This window comes from Humulus lupulus, chromosome 3 (assembly GCF_963169125.1).
Source record: "Humulus lupulus chromosome 3, drHumLupu1.1, whole genome shotgun sequence".
Taxonomy (NCBI): Eukaryota; Viridiplantae; Streptophyta; class Magnoliopsida; order Rosales; family Cannabaceae; genus Humulus; species Humulus lupulus.
In genome coordinates, this window is record NC_084795.1 from 36,303,057 (window position 1) to 36,321,356 (window position 18,300).

At 28.5% G+C, this 18,300-nt stretch overlaps 1 long non-coding RNA gene and 1 pseudogene across 1 annotated transcript; both read left to right on the forward strand.

The window, feature by feature from the left end:
- Nucleotides 1–3,783: 3,783 nt before the first annotated feature.
- LOC133823909 (mulatexin-like) lies at nucleotides 3,784–10,778 on the forward strand (annotated as a pseudogene).
- Nucleotides 10,779–14,744: 3,966 nt separating this feature from the next.
- LOC133822533 (uncharacterized) lies at nucleotides 14,745–17,148 on the forward strand. The gene is made up of 2 exons (XR_009887920.1): nucleotides 14,745–15,162; nucleotides 16,978–17,148. It is a non-coding gene; the product is annotated as an uncharacterized LOC133822533 (long non-coding RNA).
- Nucleotides 17,149–18,300: the final 1,152 nt, after the last annotated feature.

Below are 18,300 nucleotides of genomic sequence, written 5' to 3' on the forward strand. Positions count from 1 at the left end.
TTTTATTAAATATAATTATCAATTTCTATATTCATGTAATTAATATTAGATAATGTTATTCAATAAAAAAAATTAAATTTATTTATTTAATTAGATAATATTATATCAAACTTTTATTATTTAATTAATTAAATTAATAAAAAATTATTAAAAATAAATTAATATTTAATCATAATTTTATTAAATATAATTAACAATTTTTATATTCATGTCATTTATAACTATTTAATATTAGATAATGTTATTCAATAAAAAAATTAAATTAAATTATTTAGTTAGATAATATTATATCAAACTTTTATTATTTAATTAATTAAATTAATAAAAAATAATTAAAAATACATTTTTTGTTTATTCATAATTAAAAGAGTCATTGCCATATATAAACAATAAAATACTGAAATGGAAAAATGGAAAAATGGGCTGCATATATGATATAAAAATAATGGCAAGCATATATGACAAACTACTTAAAAAAATGATAGTACTGAAACAATATAAAGGATTTATAATATCTAACAATTACATAAAAAGTTTATATCATATATAAAAAGAAAAGCAATTCGAACATTGTATCAAATTCAGTATCACTGTCACCTAATAACTATCAAACATAACCAATTATTAATTTATGTGTATCAATTTTTTTTTATAATTACATGCATATGTTGCATTTAAACAATAGTGACAGTTATTAAACAAAAATTATATATAAAAATATATGGACCAAATACTTAATACACAAATTTTTAACAATGAATAATGGTAATGCAAGTTTTAACGATTCGATTTTATTAATTATTCAATATTATGTATATAGTTGTGATCAGTTTGGTAGTAAGAAATATTTATACAAAGTGCTGATTTCAACATTTAAAAATAAAGATAATATATCATATATATATATATATATATTTGAAATATATAGTCACTATACAAAATATAACTATTAAAAACTCTCCATATGTATATACATATCTGTTTGGATAATTCAAGTTTTATTATCTTTTGTTTTGAATGGTACTAACTATATATTTGTATTAGAAACAATAAGAAGTAAATGGTAGACATATTTTCGTTAAGGCACAAATTCAACTTGGAATAATTTCTTACTATACATCAATATATATATTTATATATGCTTCCAATACTATATATATATATACTATATAACTACACTTGTGAAGAGGTGGTACCTGTTTGTGGCTGGCACAGCCGTGTGTGGCCAAATGATGGAAACGACCAAAGAGAGAGAGACTGGTTCGACGGGGTTCTAGACCAAAAGAAAAAAATTTGGTTACATATAACACAGAAAATTAAAGAAAAAAAACAAAATTAAATAACTACAATATAAATTGGATACTTACACTTGCTACTTCTCTGTGTACCAAAGGGAATGATCGGAGAAGAAGAAATGGTGCGAATGGCAGTCGGAGAAGACGGAGAAATCGGACAAGAAGAAAGGAGAACAGACGCGAAGAGGTGGTGCCAATTTGATTTGTATTCATAAGCATTAGCGGCGGGACCCGCCACTATTAGTTTCTCCCGCCGCCATTAATATTATTAGCGGCGGGGCCCGCCTCTAAGAAAAGGTGATTACCCGCCGCTGACCCGCTGCTGATACTATTAGCGGCGGATAGTCCGCCTCTAATATAGGTGATTATTCACCGCTAATAAATTTTCAAAAACTATTCCTGGGCATTTATTTTGGAATATTAGCGGCGGAGGATCCGCCACTACTAGTGGTGTAGTCCGCCGCTAATATATTTTTTAATATTTTTTTAAATACTCCCTTATTATTAGCGGCGGACCTCCAAGTCCGCCGCTAATAGTATTCTTGTAGTGATAATGAAAATCAGTTCTAAAGAATGATATAACTCTTCTAAATTTTTTTATTTTAACGATTTTTTATTTTTTCGTTATCTTTAACAAATATTTTTATATAAAACAAAATACTATTATATTTAACGGTATATTATAAACATTATTTAAACTTAAAAATCAAATTAAATAAATAAACAATTAAACAATTTAAAATAGGATATATGTTTTAAAAATAATAAAATTATATATTTTATAACTTAAATAAAATTTAATTAAAGTTAAACTTCACGTATTAGAATAATATCATATTAAATATATAACATAATATTATTTACTATAGAAACAAACTTCTTTTAACAAAACAACTAGCAACAAATTTAAAATTTAAAATCCATATATAATATTAATATTATATTAAATATATAATATATAATATTTTGTTATCACTGCTAAATTCAAAAACTAGAACAAACATAAACTTAAATAAAAATAAATAAATTAATTAATTAAAATAAAATATTTTTAAGATATTTTATGATGATTTAAATAATTAAATCATATTTATCATTTTTTTATCTTATAAATTTGTGTGATACTTTATTTTCTATCAAGTGATTGGAGCTCTTTTTCTTCATCAAATTCACCAAAAGATATTGCGAGATACATTAGAAACTAAAAATAATTGATGCATGTATATTACTCTAATTTTTTTCTATTCTTATTTTATTCTATTATTAATTCTTTTTAAATATTATTATAATTTATATATTTGTCATGTAGCCATATAAATATATATATATCTATGTCAATGTTGTGTTTATATATGTCATATGTGTAGAGATGGTTGATATAAATATTTATATATACTATAAAACTGTAATTCATTCTATTATATATTGAAGAAGAAAAAAGTGAACCGGTTTTTATTAAAATTATAGACAATGTTTTGCCCTAATTTTTTAATACATTTATGTCATACATTATATTAAATATATTTTATTTATTTTTATGATATTTTTTTATTTAAAATTGATATGATAATTAAAAATAATAAAAATAAATACATATTTGAAAAAGTATGTTTATGACTTTCAAACTAACTAAATATGCATTGCACGTTATTTTTATCTAGTACACACATAAAGATGTGACATATTTTTTTAAAAACTATTTATATATTTACAAGAGAAGTTTTAGTCGAAACAAAAACAACTAAAAAAAAAAATAAATCACCATATATTATATATTTTTGTGATTGTAATACTTGAGCCATATTGTTTTTAGATTTTTATCAATGATAAATTTTCCCCCACCAATTTTCACTTTTAGTCACAAAAGTTGTGCTATAAGTAAGATTTTTGTTTGAATATTGGGTTGGGCCACTCTCTCTACATATATAGTGTCCAACACTATTTTGATGCGTCATACTATTAATTATTGATAAAATTAATATTGAGTTACACATAATTTTATTTAAATTAAAATATAAGAGACATAATATTAAATTACACTAACTAACTATACATGTGGCACATCACTTAGCAAACACATCAAAATTGACTTTGCACTACTTAAATAAAACCTTTTTGTATGCTTTTTTTTATTATAAAACTAATATAATTTAAATAATTATTATATTTATTAAAATTAAAATTAAAATTAAATTCAAAAGATAAAAATAAACATATTTAAAACTTTATTAGTTGTAATTATACACGGTAATAAAATACATTTTGGAAACAAAAAAATAAAACTTGCAAGTAAATGATTAATTTTCATACATTTTGTAATATACAATAGAATTATCTATTATTTTTATTATGTGTAAAAAAATATGTATGGAAAAATATCAGTACTAGTACCTACCTGATCAGTTTACGATCTAGCTATATAAATACCCATGTAATCTGTTCATCAAGGTACACCCAAACAACTTCTCATCGTACAAAGAAAGAGAAGATGAAATACCTAGGAAGTAGTCTTCTTCTCTTATCTTTAACTATTTCCTTGTTCTTAGTGATAGTCCTTGCAGACGAAAGAGAAGACCACAGATGCGGACCACCTGTAGGCAACCCTCCATGTGGAGACACCAGATGTTGCAGCATCCATAACTGGTGCGGTGGCGGATCTGACTACTGCAGGGGAGGGAACTGCCGATACCAGGGCTGGTTCGTCGCACATAGTTCGAGTCACGATCTCCCCCGTGCGCTACTCAGAAATAACAATGAAGGTATAAGCAAGATTGTAAGTGAATCAGTTTATAACGAAATGTTTAAGCACATGAAGGATTGCCCTAGCCAAGGGTTCTACAACTACGACGCTTTCCTCATTGCTGCTGCCTCTTTCCCTGGTTCTGCTACCACCGGTGATGTCACCACTCGTAAGAGAGAGCTAGCCGCTTTCTTAGGTCAAACTTCTCAAGCAACAACAGGTTGATCGACCATTGTTAAATTTGATTGATTTCACAATAATTATTTATAATGATTTTCATATATTAACATGCATGCATGCAATTATTATTATTTGTGTTGTATAGGTCAAAGGTCTGATTGAATCGATTCACATGCATGGGGATGTAGTCATATTAACGGGACTACTATGGTCGACTCTGAGAATGATTATTGCACGTCCTCTCATTGGCCATGCGCTCCAGGCAAAAAATACAATAGTCGAGGACCTGTGCAACTCACTCAGTAAGTACATAGATATCTTTGAAGTTCGATCGTATAATATATATATATATAGTCATAGTTGCGTATTCTCTCTTTTTTTTCCTTCTATATAAATATGTGTATATATATATTCGCAATATAACATGTGTGATGTGTTAAGGAAGAAAATTGTCCTTGATAATATGTTGACTAATATAATTAAGGGAAATTATCTAATATACTGTTTGTTACCATTTTTTTTTCATTTTTACGTCATTTTTTATTTCCTTGCATTGTTATAATTTTATTTATGCAATTATACGGTTTGTTTATGCAATTATACGGTTTAAATTACCCTTTCCTAACCCTTAACGTTATTCAGCTTGGAGAGTTCTCCACCTTCGTGTCAAGAGACTACAGCCGCCTCTCTTCACCTCCGTGTCTCCACCTCCTCTCTTCTCACTCTCATTTTGTCGGAGCCTTTCGTCTCTTACTCCTCTTCCTCTCGGTAACGCAAGCCTCCAAGTCTACGCTCCTCTTCCTCAAGGAGCTCGACAGCCTCCAAGTCTACGCTCGTCTCTTAGTCCTCTCCGTCTCGGCGGCGCAAGCTCGAGGAGCTCGACGGCAATATCAATAAGCCTTTTTTTCTGCCTTTCCGTCTTGCAAATTTCGTGTAAATTTCCAATGACAAATTCTGGTTAAAGCATATTAAATAAACGATACATATATATATATATTCTTCTGCAATGAATTTGCAACTGATTTGCCAAACTGTAATAATGTGAAAACTCCAACTTGTTTTCTATGTGTAGTAGTATAAAAGGAGCTCCAACTTGTTTTCTATGTGTAGTAGTAGTAAATGATGGAAAGAGAGAAAATGGGAGGTTTGCAAGTGTTTAATTTGCAAGAAAATGTCAAGGGAAAAAAGGGAGATAGAGTACCCTGTCCTTATTGTGGAGGACCTATGCTGGAATGAATTTTAGATACCCATTTGTTGGTTTTTTGTATTCCAATTCCCCACAAACTTAGAACTAAATTTTATTGCACCATTTGCTCCACTCACCAAAACCTCTCTCAAAGTTGTTATTCTCCTCTGTTTTTCGACAAAACCAGACGATGGTTCTCCCATCTCTGTAAATGCTGCTACTGGTCTTTCATTTTAATTGTTATTGTTATAAGAATATTCTGATGATTTGGTTTTCAAGGATTTGGTGGGGAATTTTCAGAAATGACACTTTTATTTATTTATTAGAAGTATCTTTTCTCCAAACATTTTGTCATTGATTTCTGATTTTAATATGTAATATCGGTGTGAGGTCTATGCCCAAATTAAATATTGATTTGTGGAATTAGGTGGTTCTGACTTGTGTTTTCATGTCCAATTCAATTGGTTTTGTCAAGCCTTACTAATGTATACTCTAATAACTCTTTTCCATTGATCTATGTACTCATGTTTTCCATCTATTTATTAACATTAATGTATATAAATTATATATATATATAAATATCTAGCTATATAATACTAATATATGTTAGCCCATAAGGGCAAGGGTGATTAGGAGAGTGTTCTTTTGAGGGGCAAGTTAGAGATTCAAATGTTATTCTTATTTGTTAATTGATCAAATATCTTAAGCAAGTTAGAGATTCAAATGTTATTCTTTTCTGTGTATCTGTACTTTTGAATCACTTTACTCTCTCACTACAACTCATTGCAACTCACTGCAACTCCTAATATGAGTTATCCATATGAATTACGAATGCAACCACATGCAACCTAAACCAACATAAGGCTAGTCCAAGTGCAACCCAATGCAACTCCTAATGTGAGTTATCCTTATGAATTACGAATGCAACCACATGCAACCGAGAGCAACACATGACTAGTCCAAGTGCAACCAACTGCAACCCACTGCAACTCACTGCAACTCCTAATATGAGTTATCCATATGAATTACGAATGCAACCACATGCAACCTAAACCAACATAAGGCTAGTCCAAGTGCAACCCAATGCAACTCCTAATGTGAGTTATCCATATGAATTACAAATGCAACCATATGCAATTGAAAGCAACACATGGCTAGTCCAAGTGCAATCCACTGCAACTCCTAATATGAACTCCTAATATGAGTTATCCATTTGAATTACGAATGCAACCACATGCAACCTAAAGCAATGCATGGCTAGTCCAAGTACAACCCACTGCAACTCCTAATGTGAATTATCCTTATGAATTACGAATGCAACCACATGCAACCGAGAGCAACACATGGCTAGTCCAAGTGCAACCAACTACAACCCACTGCAACTCCTAATATGAGTTATCCATATGAATTACGAATGTAACCACATGCAACCTAAACCAACATAAGGCTAGTCCAAGTGCAACCCAATGCAACTCCTAATGTGAGTTATCCATATGAATTACAAATGCAACCATATGCAACTGAAAGCAACACATGGCTAGTCCAAGTGCAACCCACTGCAACTCACTGTAACTCCTAATATGAACTCCTAATATGAGTTATCCATATGAATTACGAATGCAATCACATGCAACCTAAAGCAATGCATGGCTAGTCCAAGTGCAACCCACTGCAACTCCTAATGTGAGTTATCCTTATGAATTACGAACGCAACCACATGCAACCGAGAGCAACACATGACTAGTCCAAGTGCAACCAACTGCAACTCACTGCAACTCCTAATATGAGTTATCCATATGAATTACGAATGCAACTACATGCAACTTAAACCAACATAAGGCTAGTCCAAGTGCAACCCAATGCAACTCCTAATGTGAGTTATCCTTATGAATTACGAATGCAACCACATGCAACCGAGAGAAACACATGGATAGTCCAACTGCAACCCACTGCAACTAACTGCAACTCCTAATATGAGTTATCCAAATGAATTACGAATGCAACCACATGCTACCTAAAGCAATGCATGACTAGTCCAAGTGCAACCCACTGCAACTCATTGCAACTCCTACTGTGAGTTATCCATATGAATTACGAATACAACCACATGCAACCTAAAACAACACATAGAAAGCTTGAGTTGCCTCTATGCAACCGAATGCAACTAAATGCAATTCTTATTGCAACCTAAAGTAACCCACATGCAATTTCAAATGGAATCTTACATACACGCCCAATGCAACCATCTGCAACCTTATATACACGCTCATTGAAACTAATGCAAGCGTAACCTACCCCAATGCAACCCAATGCATATTCAAATGTAACCCAAGTTTGCAAAATAAATTATTAAAATTTAACCAAGTGCAACCTCAAATGCAAGCCCAATGCAACTTAAAGCAACCCGTTACAATCTCAAATGCAATCTAATGCAACTCAAAATACCTTATGCAACCTCAAATGCAAATTACAACTTGCTATGCAACCTAAAACAACTTATAAAAATTAATTTATATATTTCAGCATGTTAAGCAACTATATATAAATCTCATTATGTAAATTAATCATTCTTATGCAATCCATTTTAATCGATAGCATCTTAAAAACTCATGCAAATTTTATCATGTTAAGCAGCTATAGCAACCTCATATTGTAAATTAATCATCATTATGAAATCCAATGCAACTGAAAGTAACTTAAAAAAATTCATATACAAATTTCAATGACTTAAGCAATCTAATTTGAAACTAAAGCAACATAAAAAAATCCTCATTTGCAATTAAAGCAACTTCAAAATATCATATGCAAATTACAACATATTGGTACATTATGATGTAAATCAAATTTTTTTGGCTTTCAAATGAAAAAAGGTCACAAGAAAGCATTGAACATATGTGATTCCATCATGGTAAAAAAAATAGTATTTCATTAATTGTTTTAAAAATTTGAATATACATATATTTTTATATATGTATATATATATATAAAGTTATTAAAGTAAAATGTCTAATTCACTGATCATTACTAGTTGTGATGGGTGATTAATTTAGACGAATAATAGAGAAAAATATGAAAAATGACATGACTCATTATCAAAGTTGGAAAACATGTAAATTTAGGTTGAGAAAACCAAATAAAGCCTCCAAAAAACTAAAGAATAAAGTTAAGACCGTATCCTAGAAATAAAAAATTAAGAATTATATATAAATGAAACATTTTTTAAAAAACCGTATAAATGAATAAAAAATTTTCTATATCCGTATAGATGAAAAAACCCCTATAATTAATCACACCGATCGACCTCAATGGTTTTACTTGATTATTCAAAACCAATTATAAATAATCTTGTAATATCTTCGATCTATATAATAAGTGTGTAGATAACGGAAATTCTTGATTTTAACGGTTTTTTATTTTTTTAATGTTAACTTTAACGGAATATTCTTATATTTAACAGAATATTCTTACATTTAACAGTAGTTTGTAGACACTTAAACTTAATAAAATAAAATAAATAGTTAAAAAAATTAAAATAGGATATTTTTTTAGATATTTTACAATGATAATTATTTCAAAATAACAAATAATTAAACAAATTAAAATAGGATATTTTCCCAGATATTTTACAATGATAATTATTTTAAAATAATAAATAATTAAAATAAGATATTTTTGAGATATTTTACAATCATAATTATTTAAAAATAATAAAATCATACATTTTATAACTTAAATAAAATTTATTTAAACTTAAATTCACTTATTAAAATAATATCATATTAAACATCTATTCTATATAATAAGTGTGTAGATAACGAAAATTCTTAGTTTTAACGGTTTTTTATTTTTTTAATGTTAACTTTAACGGAATATTCTTATATTTAACAGAATATTCATATATTTAACGGTATTTTGTAAACACTTCAACTTAAATAAAATAAAATAAATAATTAAAAAAATTAAAATATGATATTTTTAAGATATTTTATAATAATAATTATTTAAAAATAATAAATAATTAAATAAATTAAAATATGATATTTTTCAGATATTTTACAATGATAATTATTTTTAAATAATAAATAATTAAAAAAATTAAAATATAATATCTTTTAGATATTTTAATAATTATTATTTTAAAATAATAAAATCATACGTTTTATAACTTAAATAAAATTTAATTAAACTTAAACTCACTTATTACAATAATATCATATTAAACATATAAATAATCTACTATGAATTAGCAACCAATTGCTTTTTTTTTTTTTTTTAAAAACTAGGAATAAATTTAAATTTAAAATCCACGTATAATATTTAATATTACATTAAACATATAATATATAATCTCTTGTTGCCACTGTCAAATTCAAAAACCACAACAAACATAAACTTAAACAAAAATAAATAAATTATTTAATTAAAATAAGATATTTATTTCAAAATTTATGGCATTAATATAAATTTAATAAAAATAATTAATAAATTTTATAAATAAAACTAACAAAACGTGCATATTGCACGTTGTTTGTGTCTAGTATATATATATATATATATATATATATATTGTTATGCATAAATCAGAATCTCCAATTAGTTAGTCAGTTAGGATTTTGTTCAGTCTGTTACATTTTGCAACAGATTTGTTATTAGTCTCTAACTGTATTCTTCAGCTTTTTAAGCTTCTTCTTTGTTCCATTGTAACATATATATATCAATAGCTCAATGAACAAGGAGTGAGTTTTTCCCTCCATTTTCAAATCTCAACTGGTATCAGTGCCCTAGGTTCTTTTTTCCCTCACCACCACTCCCAAATTAACCCTCATTTCTCCTAAAGCTTCTCTCATGGCGTCTACCTCTACGACTCCCTCCCCTATTGTCGACCCTCCAGAACATACTGCACCTGTGGCTCCCCCTCCTTCGGCTCCACCAGTACCTCCAGCAGCTGCCTTTGACATCTTGAAATAATATATGATACTCGATCTCTCAGTAACTACAATTATGGGCTTGCTAGAGAAAGTCTTGGCATTAATATTGATTTGATCAACAACCCTGATTTGGTAGCGACAAACCCAGTTGTATCGTTCAAGACAGCCATATGGTTCTGGATGACTCAGCATGACAACAATCCTACTTGCCATGATTTATCAATGCTAACTCCCAAGAGAAAGTGAACCCCAGCTATTTTGGTACTGCACATGTGATTGGAAACATCATCAATGGACATAGGCCTAATAATCTGGTAACCGATACAGCTACTAATAGCATCGCCTATTACAAGAAATACTGTGACATGTTAGAAGTGAGCTATGGAAATAACTTGAAGTATTGGTACGACCGATCGGTTGATGCTCACATCCAAATGCCTATCATCTAAAGCATAATGATGATAAGAAACAAAAAATGATGGCTCTCTCTTTGGACAAATTAATAGGAAGCATTTTTTATATAAACATATATATATGTTATTATATATGTATGTGTGTGAGTGTGTGTGTTCTACAGACCTCACGTATGGCCGACTTCCTATATATTATCTTTGTATATATTTGTCCACGTATGTAAATGTAACAAAGAGGTTCAACTTCTAAGGTTGACCATCTTAGTGATGAATAAATGAGCCACAGTCGTATTTCTTCTATCTTATAGATTTCTATCTAATACTGCTATTTTATAATATTATCTACAAAAAATTAACATTATAGCCCACAGAAAGAAACAAATTTATATATCCTCTTATATACTAAGTAAAGATATATCCTTCTTTAGAAATTTGCCTAACCATTAACTTAATTTCCAAGTATATCCTTTTTTTAATTTTTTGTATATTAGCTGCTAAACTCTATCCAACAAGGATTTCTTTTTACTGTGACTATGGGAAGCTATTAGAAATTGTTGATATATATTTACTGACCAATTATTTACTTTCATTTTATATTTTCCTTATATATTAATTTATTAAAAAAATAAAAGTTTGAATTTTCTTTGTAAATATTTCAAAACCTTGCAATTATTTTGCTTTCTTTATTATTATTAACGGTTGATTAGACTACTAGTCATTTTTTCTATGAATACTGAATATTATAGTTGTTAATTTTTTTTTTCAGCGGCTGAAGTTATTATTTTTTACATTTTGTACTAAATATTGATTTTGTATTAGTTAGATCATTAATTTTTTTCAAATCATATCATTTAGGTCTCTAAATGCTATTTTTATTATTTTTTTCTTTTAAAATACATAAAAAAATACAAAATAAATGGTAAGTCATCATTCTTAAAATATTTGGACATTTACTTTATGATAATAATGAATATAACATGAGAAAATATATTTTCATGACATTTTTAATAGTACATAATATTTTTTTAAATTAAATTAATATTTCATTAAAAAATATTATTACCTAAATTTTTGTTTTATAATTAATACTAATAACTATATTATTTCGATTATCTTGATATTATCAATTTTTATTATGTTTTTATGTGTTATACCCAGATTTCGAGCCATGGTAATTGTGACCTCGAAAGTTGGATTCGCAACAAATGGTCTCGTAAGGATTAGAGTATGCTCCAGGATTGTATATCGAGCCTGCAAAGTACGATATATGACCTCGAATATGGTGACCTCGAAACGATCGCGATCTCGAAAGGTAGCTCCGAGGACACACTCATCTTCAGGGACGACTTCGGATCAGGGGTCTCGAGCTCGATGTACGTACGATCTCGAAAGCCACGTGATCTCGGGAGATGTCATTAGCTCGGACGATGACGACAAACCTGGGAAGCTAAAGCCTTAGAGATACGCGATAACCACCTTGAATATCTACAAGTATTATAAATATGAGATGTAATCCTCATTTATTAATGTAAATCCCCTAGAATCGTGGGATATTATTTGGTGAGTTATGCGTTTCCTGGTCTTCAGGGACGTTTCCTTTTATATCTGATTATAGGCATTTAAAGCCATTTATTTTATTTACACAAAAAGAGTAACTACCCAAAATATGTGGGATAGTATTCTGCATCCTTCTCTATAAATAGAGATGCCATGCACCATTGTAAGGGACCGAAATTCTGATCCTTGAGAGAAAACTTTGAAGAATTCATGCTTAAGAATTTTAAGAGATAATCTTGAGATTAATAACAGAGACTCGTGGACTAGGCAGATTTAACTGCTGAACCACGTAAAAATCGTGTGTTTGATTTGTTTTATTTCATTTGGCCATTGTCATTCATTGTTTATGTGCTCTTCTTTTATTATTTGACGAAAAACGGCGTCAACATTATGCTTGTTTATTTCATACTTTTTTAAAACTTAATAATGTATATAAAGTTATTTATGTACATATATGTATATATGATTTGTTATAAGTTGCATTATAGAAAAAAATTACAAAATAAAATTAAATATATGTAAATGATAAATATTGATAATCTTGTTATTAATATTAAAAAAATGAAGGTAAGAATTTTTTTAATGAAAAATTAATTTAATTTGTAAACTATTAAATATTTTTTAAAATGTCATGAAAATAATTTTATTTTCAATGTCATGTTTAATATTTTCAAAAAAATTAAGTGGTCTAATTTTTTTTTAAATTGATTCACATTTTTTTATTTACTTTGAAAAAAAAAAGAAATAAAAATAGCATTTAGGGACCTAAATGATGCGATTTGAAAATGTTAGGGACCTAACTGATACAAAATCAACTTTCGAGACCTAAGTGTTTACAAAGCATAAAGAATAATGAAGACTACACAGCTGAAAAAAAAAACCCTTATAATATAATGATATTTTATAATATTTAAATTTATATTATAATAATTACTAAATATTTATCCTAGCAAAATTTTTATAAAAACTAGGATTATATATTATTATTATTATTATTATAATAATAATATTTATAACATTTGAATTTATATTAATATAATTATTAAATATCTAATTTTGTATTATATATTATTATAATAATGATATTTTATACATTTGAATTGATAATAATATAATTGATAAATATCTAGTTATAATAATGATATTTTATAATATTTGAATTTATATTATTATAATGAATAAATATATATTTTTAATTTATTTTAAAAGTACAGTTAAAACCAAGAATTTTTGTTAATTATCAACACACTTTTTGTATAGAATCGATATTGATATGTAAAAATTTATCTTAGTACTTTAGAAATAAATTAGTCTAAAACTAATATCAACTTTTAAAAAAAATATATTATTGTTGTAAATCTTTTTCTACCGTGAAAGTTATGTTGTCATGCACATATTTTAATAATATTTACTTTGGCTATAAGTATATCTATTGTATATCAAAAGGGTGTATATATATCTCTTATATATAAAACTTGTGTAGATAACAGAAATTTCTAGTTTCAATAGTTTTTTTATTTTATTTTTTCATTAACTTTAACGGAATATTCTTATATTTAACGGTAGATTGTAAACATGACTTAAACTTAAATAAAATTCACTACAACAAAATAGGCATTTAATGGCCACATGGGGGAGACATTATAGACATTTAATATCTCTACTACAAAACTGGGCTTTCCCGACACTCAACCACGACAGTCAACTCTGTTGACTGTCGTAATTGCTTAGTGAGACTCTACGCCGACAGTTAAAAACTGTAGGCATAAAGACCAACGCCGACAGCTAATAACTGTCACCGTTGCTTTTGACTGTCGCTATTGACCCCAACGCCGACAGTTAATTCGAGACCAATGCCGACAGTTAAAATGTGTCGCTATTGATCCCAACGCCGACAGTTAATTCGAGACCAATGCCGACAGTTAAAATATGTCGCTATTGACCCCAACGCCGACAGTTAATTCGGGACCAATGCCGACAGCTAAAATGTGTCGCTATTGACCCCAACGCCGACAGTTGATAAAAACCCAATACCGACAGTTATAAAATGTCGTCGAAATTCAAATAAAAAAATCTAAAAATATAATTAATAAATAATATAATTTTAAAAATAAACTAAATTATGTAAATATATATTTATAAAAATTATGTATTTATTAAAAACCTTTAAAACTAAATTTTTTTTATTTAAAATTTTTCATATTATTAACATTTGTATTTATATTAAAATTTAAATTATATATTTAATAAAAAATGATTTTTATGTGAAAATTCATCAATAATACTTTTTTTCTTTTAAAACTAATACAACAATAGTTTAATAAATTAAAAATAAAATGCATTTAAAAAATAAAAGGGATTTAATATAATATATACGATAGTTGTTAGTATATATACATATGATAGTGGTCTAGATTTTTTTTTTGTTTTTAAATTTTTCTAATATTATTAAGGCAAATGAAATGGGCTGAAGCCCAAATGCTCTCATCTAAACCTAATACCATAATCTCCTCTCTAACTCTCATTATCTCACACTGTCTCCTTATCAATCTCACCTCTCGTCTCTCTCTCTCTTACCCTCATCTCGCTTTCTCTCGGCAATGGGGGCTCAACGGGGTTGTAGGGGGCTCAACAACACACAGTAGCGCGGGTTTTAAGGTAATCTCTTTATCTCTTTCATTTTTTTTACTCTCTGTTTTGTTCTCTCTTCTTTGTAGGTGGCGGGGCTTGCGCAGAGGCTCAACGGAGCTGTAGGGAGCTCGGCGACACGGGTTTAGGGCTCTCACTCTCGGGGGATGTTCAATGAGGCTCGCGAATGGATTGTTCGACGGGGTTGAGGGTTCGCAACGGAGTTTGGACTCAGGTATGAGATCTGTTTTTTTTTTTTTTAAACGTATAGTAATGTATTTTTACGAGATATGGTTTTGAAAGGGGTTCATAAATATATATATATATATATGTATATCATTCACCTGTGTTCTTAAATTTAATATTTTTTGTTGTTGAAAGAATTGTAAAATCTGAATTATGTGGAGATTTTTGAATTGATTTTGGTTGATCACGATGTTTACTGAGTTACAATATATGATAACCAATGACTATTATTATATATATATGCTCTATAATTTTTTTGTATTATCATTAACTTGTTTGTGTAATTTTTCAAATAATGACGGAGTTCAAGAATTTCTTATTCATTAATTTCATGTTAAGGAGTTCGGAAACTAAATGTAATTGTGTATGTTCATAGTATATTAAGAGTTAATTAGTATAATGAGTTGAACTGTGATTTTATTGGACTGCTCTGCTCTGGGACTGTCATATGCCTTGTTTGCAGGTTTTAAAATTTGGGGATGTCCGATTTGCAGCTGTTGTGCTGTCCATTTTTCTAGAAATTTATGGACTCTTGTCTAGTTAATTTTTATAAAATTCACTCGTTTTATGCACTTTATATATAATACATCAATTATTTAATTTTTTCCTTTGCATAATTGTTATTTAACTTAGCATATGTATTTGTTTTGGTCAGGGTTTGACTTGTGCGGTATTGTACTGGCTAATTTGCTTTGTATGTTGAGTGTCTTTATTGTTATTGATTCTTGTTGCTTTCCCTTGGTTAGGAGAAGCACTTTGCATTAAAAAAAACCAAACAAATGCATATGGAAGGCCTAGCTTGATCAACTATATGCATTATTTTTGCATGTATTTCCAGGTTGTGTATAAGAAAGTCTGTTTTTATCGTAACTTAGCATATGCGATTTGGGGTATGGATTTCTTTTAAATAAAAAGAGTCAAACTCTATGGAATGTAGCTACAATAACTACTTTCTGATCTGTATTGAAAGCAAGCATGCAAGATGAAAAGAAAAATGGATTGGCAGAGCATGAAAACGAGTATTATAAAAGTTAAAAATACTATATATGCATACATTAATTTCTATATAAAATTTAGTTGCATATAATTTAAATATTATATATATACTACTATTGTTATTTTATTTTGAAAAGTCTAAAAAGAAAGAAAAATAAATATGTATGCTATACTGGCCGAGTAAGTCTCTTTCTCTATATATATATATGTATATATATAAATGTTAGTATTTGACTATCTCAAAATTTATAAATACTGAGAATGTGTGAAATTATTGTACTACTATGAGACCATTTGATATAATAATAACACACAAAACTGTTTAGTTAAAATTAAATGGTTAGGATCTAAAAGGATTGGATTAACATAATTAGCAAGAGCACAAGTATCTATTCTAGATTCTTATTTTCTTCTTTGCTTATTTTTATCGTTTGCCTCACTAATTGCTTTATCTCACTTAAATTTTCAATGAAAGATTTTAACATATAAGAATTGCAATTGCTTGTACAGTTCCGAGAGGATTGGATCTGCAAACACTTTATGTTTTTGGTGCTCTTATTTATAACTATATTATCTTTTCCTTTCTTGCCAAGTACTATGGATTTAGAATTTGATGCATATTACTTAAAGAACTAAGACTAACTAATTAAGCAATGAGACCATCTTGTTTGATAAGAAAAATACAACTTTTATATAAATTAGTTTTGTGACTAAAAATCAGTTATCCTTTTTATTTCTTTTGTAGCCTCAAGTTCTCTATTTATTTTAAATTTAGTTTGACTTTAATGGTGTTTATTTTTTATTGTAGGGTAAAATTTTTTTTGAAGAGAACCAAGACAATTATACAAGAGAACCAAGGCAGCAAGAAATTCTTAGTTGTTGGGTATTATTTTCTTTCTTGCTTGTAAGAATTATGTACAGTGAGGATTTGATGTATTATTTACATTGAGAATAATGAATTTTTATTGAGAATTATTTAGTTTTTGATGTATTATTTACATTTCAATTGAATGAATAAATTTTGTATGTATATGAATTTTTATTATGATAAATATAAATTTTTTAATAATAATTAATTATGTGAGTATTTTTTTTATTTAAATTTATATTAAATTTCAATTGATAAAAATATAATTAAAAGTTTTAAAAAATATATATCGAAAAATTATTATTTATATATATAAATTTAATACTACGACGACACTTATTAACTGTCGGCATTGCCAGCAACGACGACACGTATTAACTGTCGGCGTTGCCAGCAACGGCGACACGTATTAACTGTTGGGGTTGCCAGCAACAGCGACACATATTAACTGTCGGGGTTGCCAGCAACGACGACACCTATTAACTGTCGGGGTTGCCAGCAACAGCGACACGTATTAACTGTCGGGGTTGCCAGCAACAACGACACTTATTAACTGTCGGCGTAGCTACCCTACACCGGCATAGGCAAATACGACAGTTAGTCGACTGTCGTCATTGCTCAATAGCGACAGTTAAAAACTGTCGGGAAAGCCTATTTTTGTAGTAGTCCCCTAGGGGAGACTTTGTTGCCGGAGCCATCTGAAGTGGCCTTATGATGACTTCCATGGGGAGACTTTATAGACATTTAACGTCTCCCCCTGGGAGTCATCATAGGGTGTACACGTACACCCTATGATGACTCCCAGGGAGAGACGTTAAATGTCTACAAAGTCTCCTCATGGGAGACGTTGTAGGTACCTATGACATCTCCCATGGGGAGACTTTGTAGACATTCAACGTCTCCCCTTGGGAGTCATCATAGGTTTTTGTATTTTTTTAAAAAAGAATTAAATAATTTTTTTCACTATATTAATTAATAGAATTAAATATATTAATTTTTTTTAAATAGAATTAAATATATTAATTTAAAAATCTAAATTATATGCAAATTTAAATTGTGAATTTTCATTAATAAAACAAAAATGTGTATATAATATGTTTTTGCTAGCTAAATATACACAAATGTAATATTTGTTGTTAAACATACAAAATTAACAAATATTATTCTAGCTAGCTAGACATATAGTAAGAAATAAAAAGTAAAAAAAAACCTAATATGTGGGACGATGACTTTGAATTATCGGTAGCATATGGTTTGCCCAGT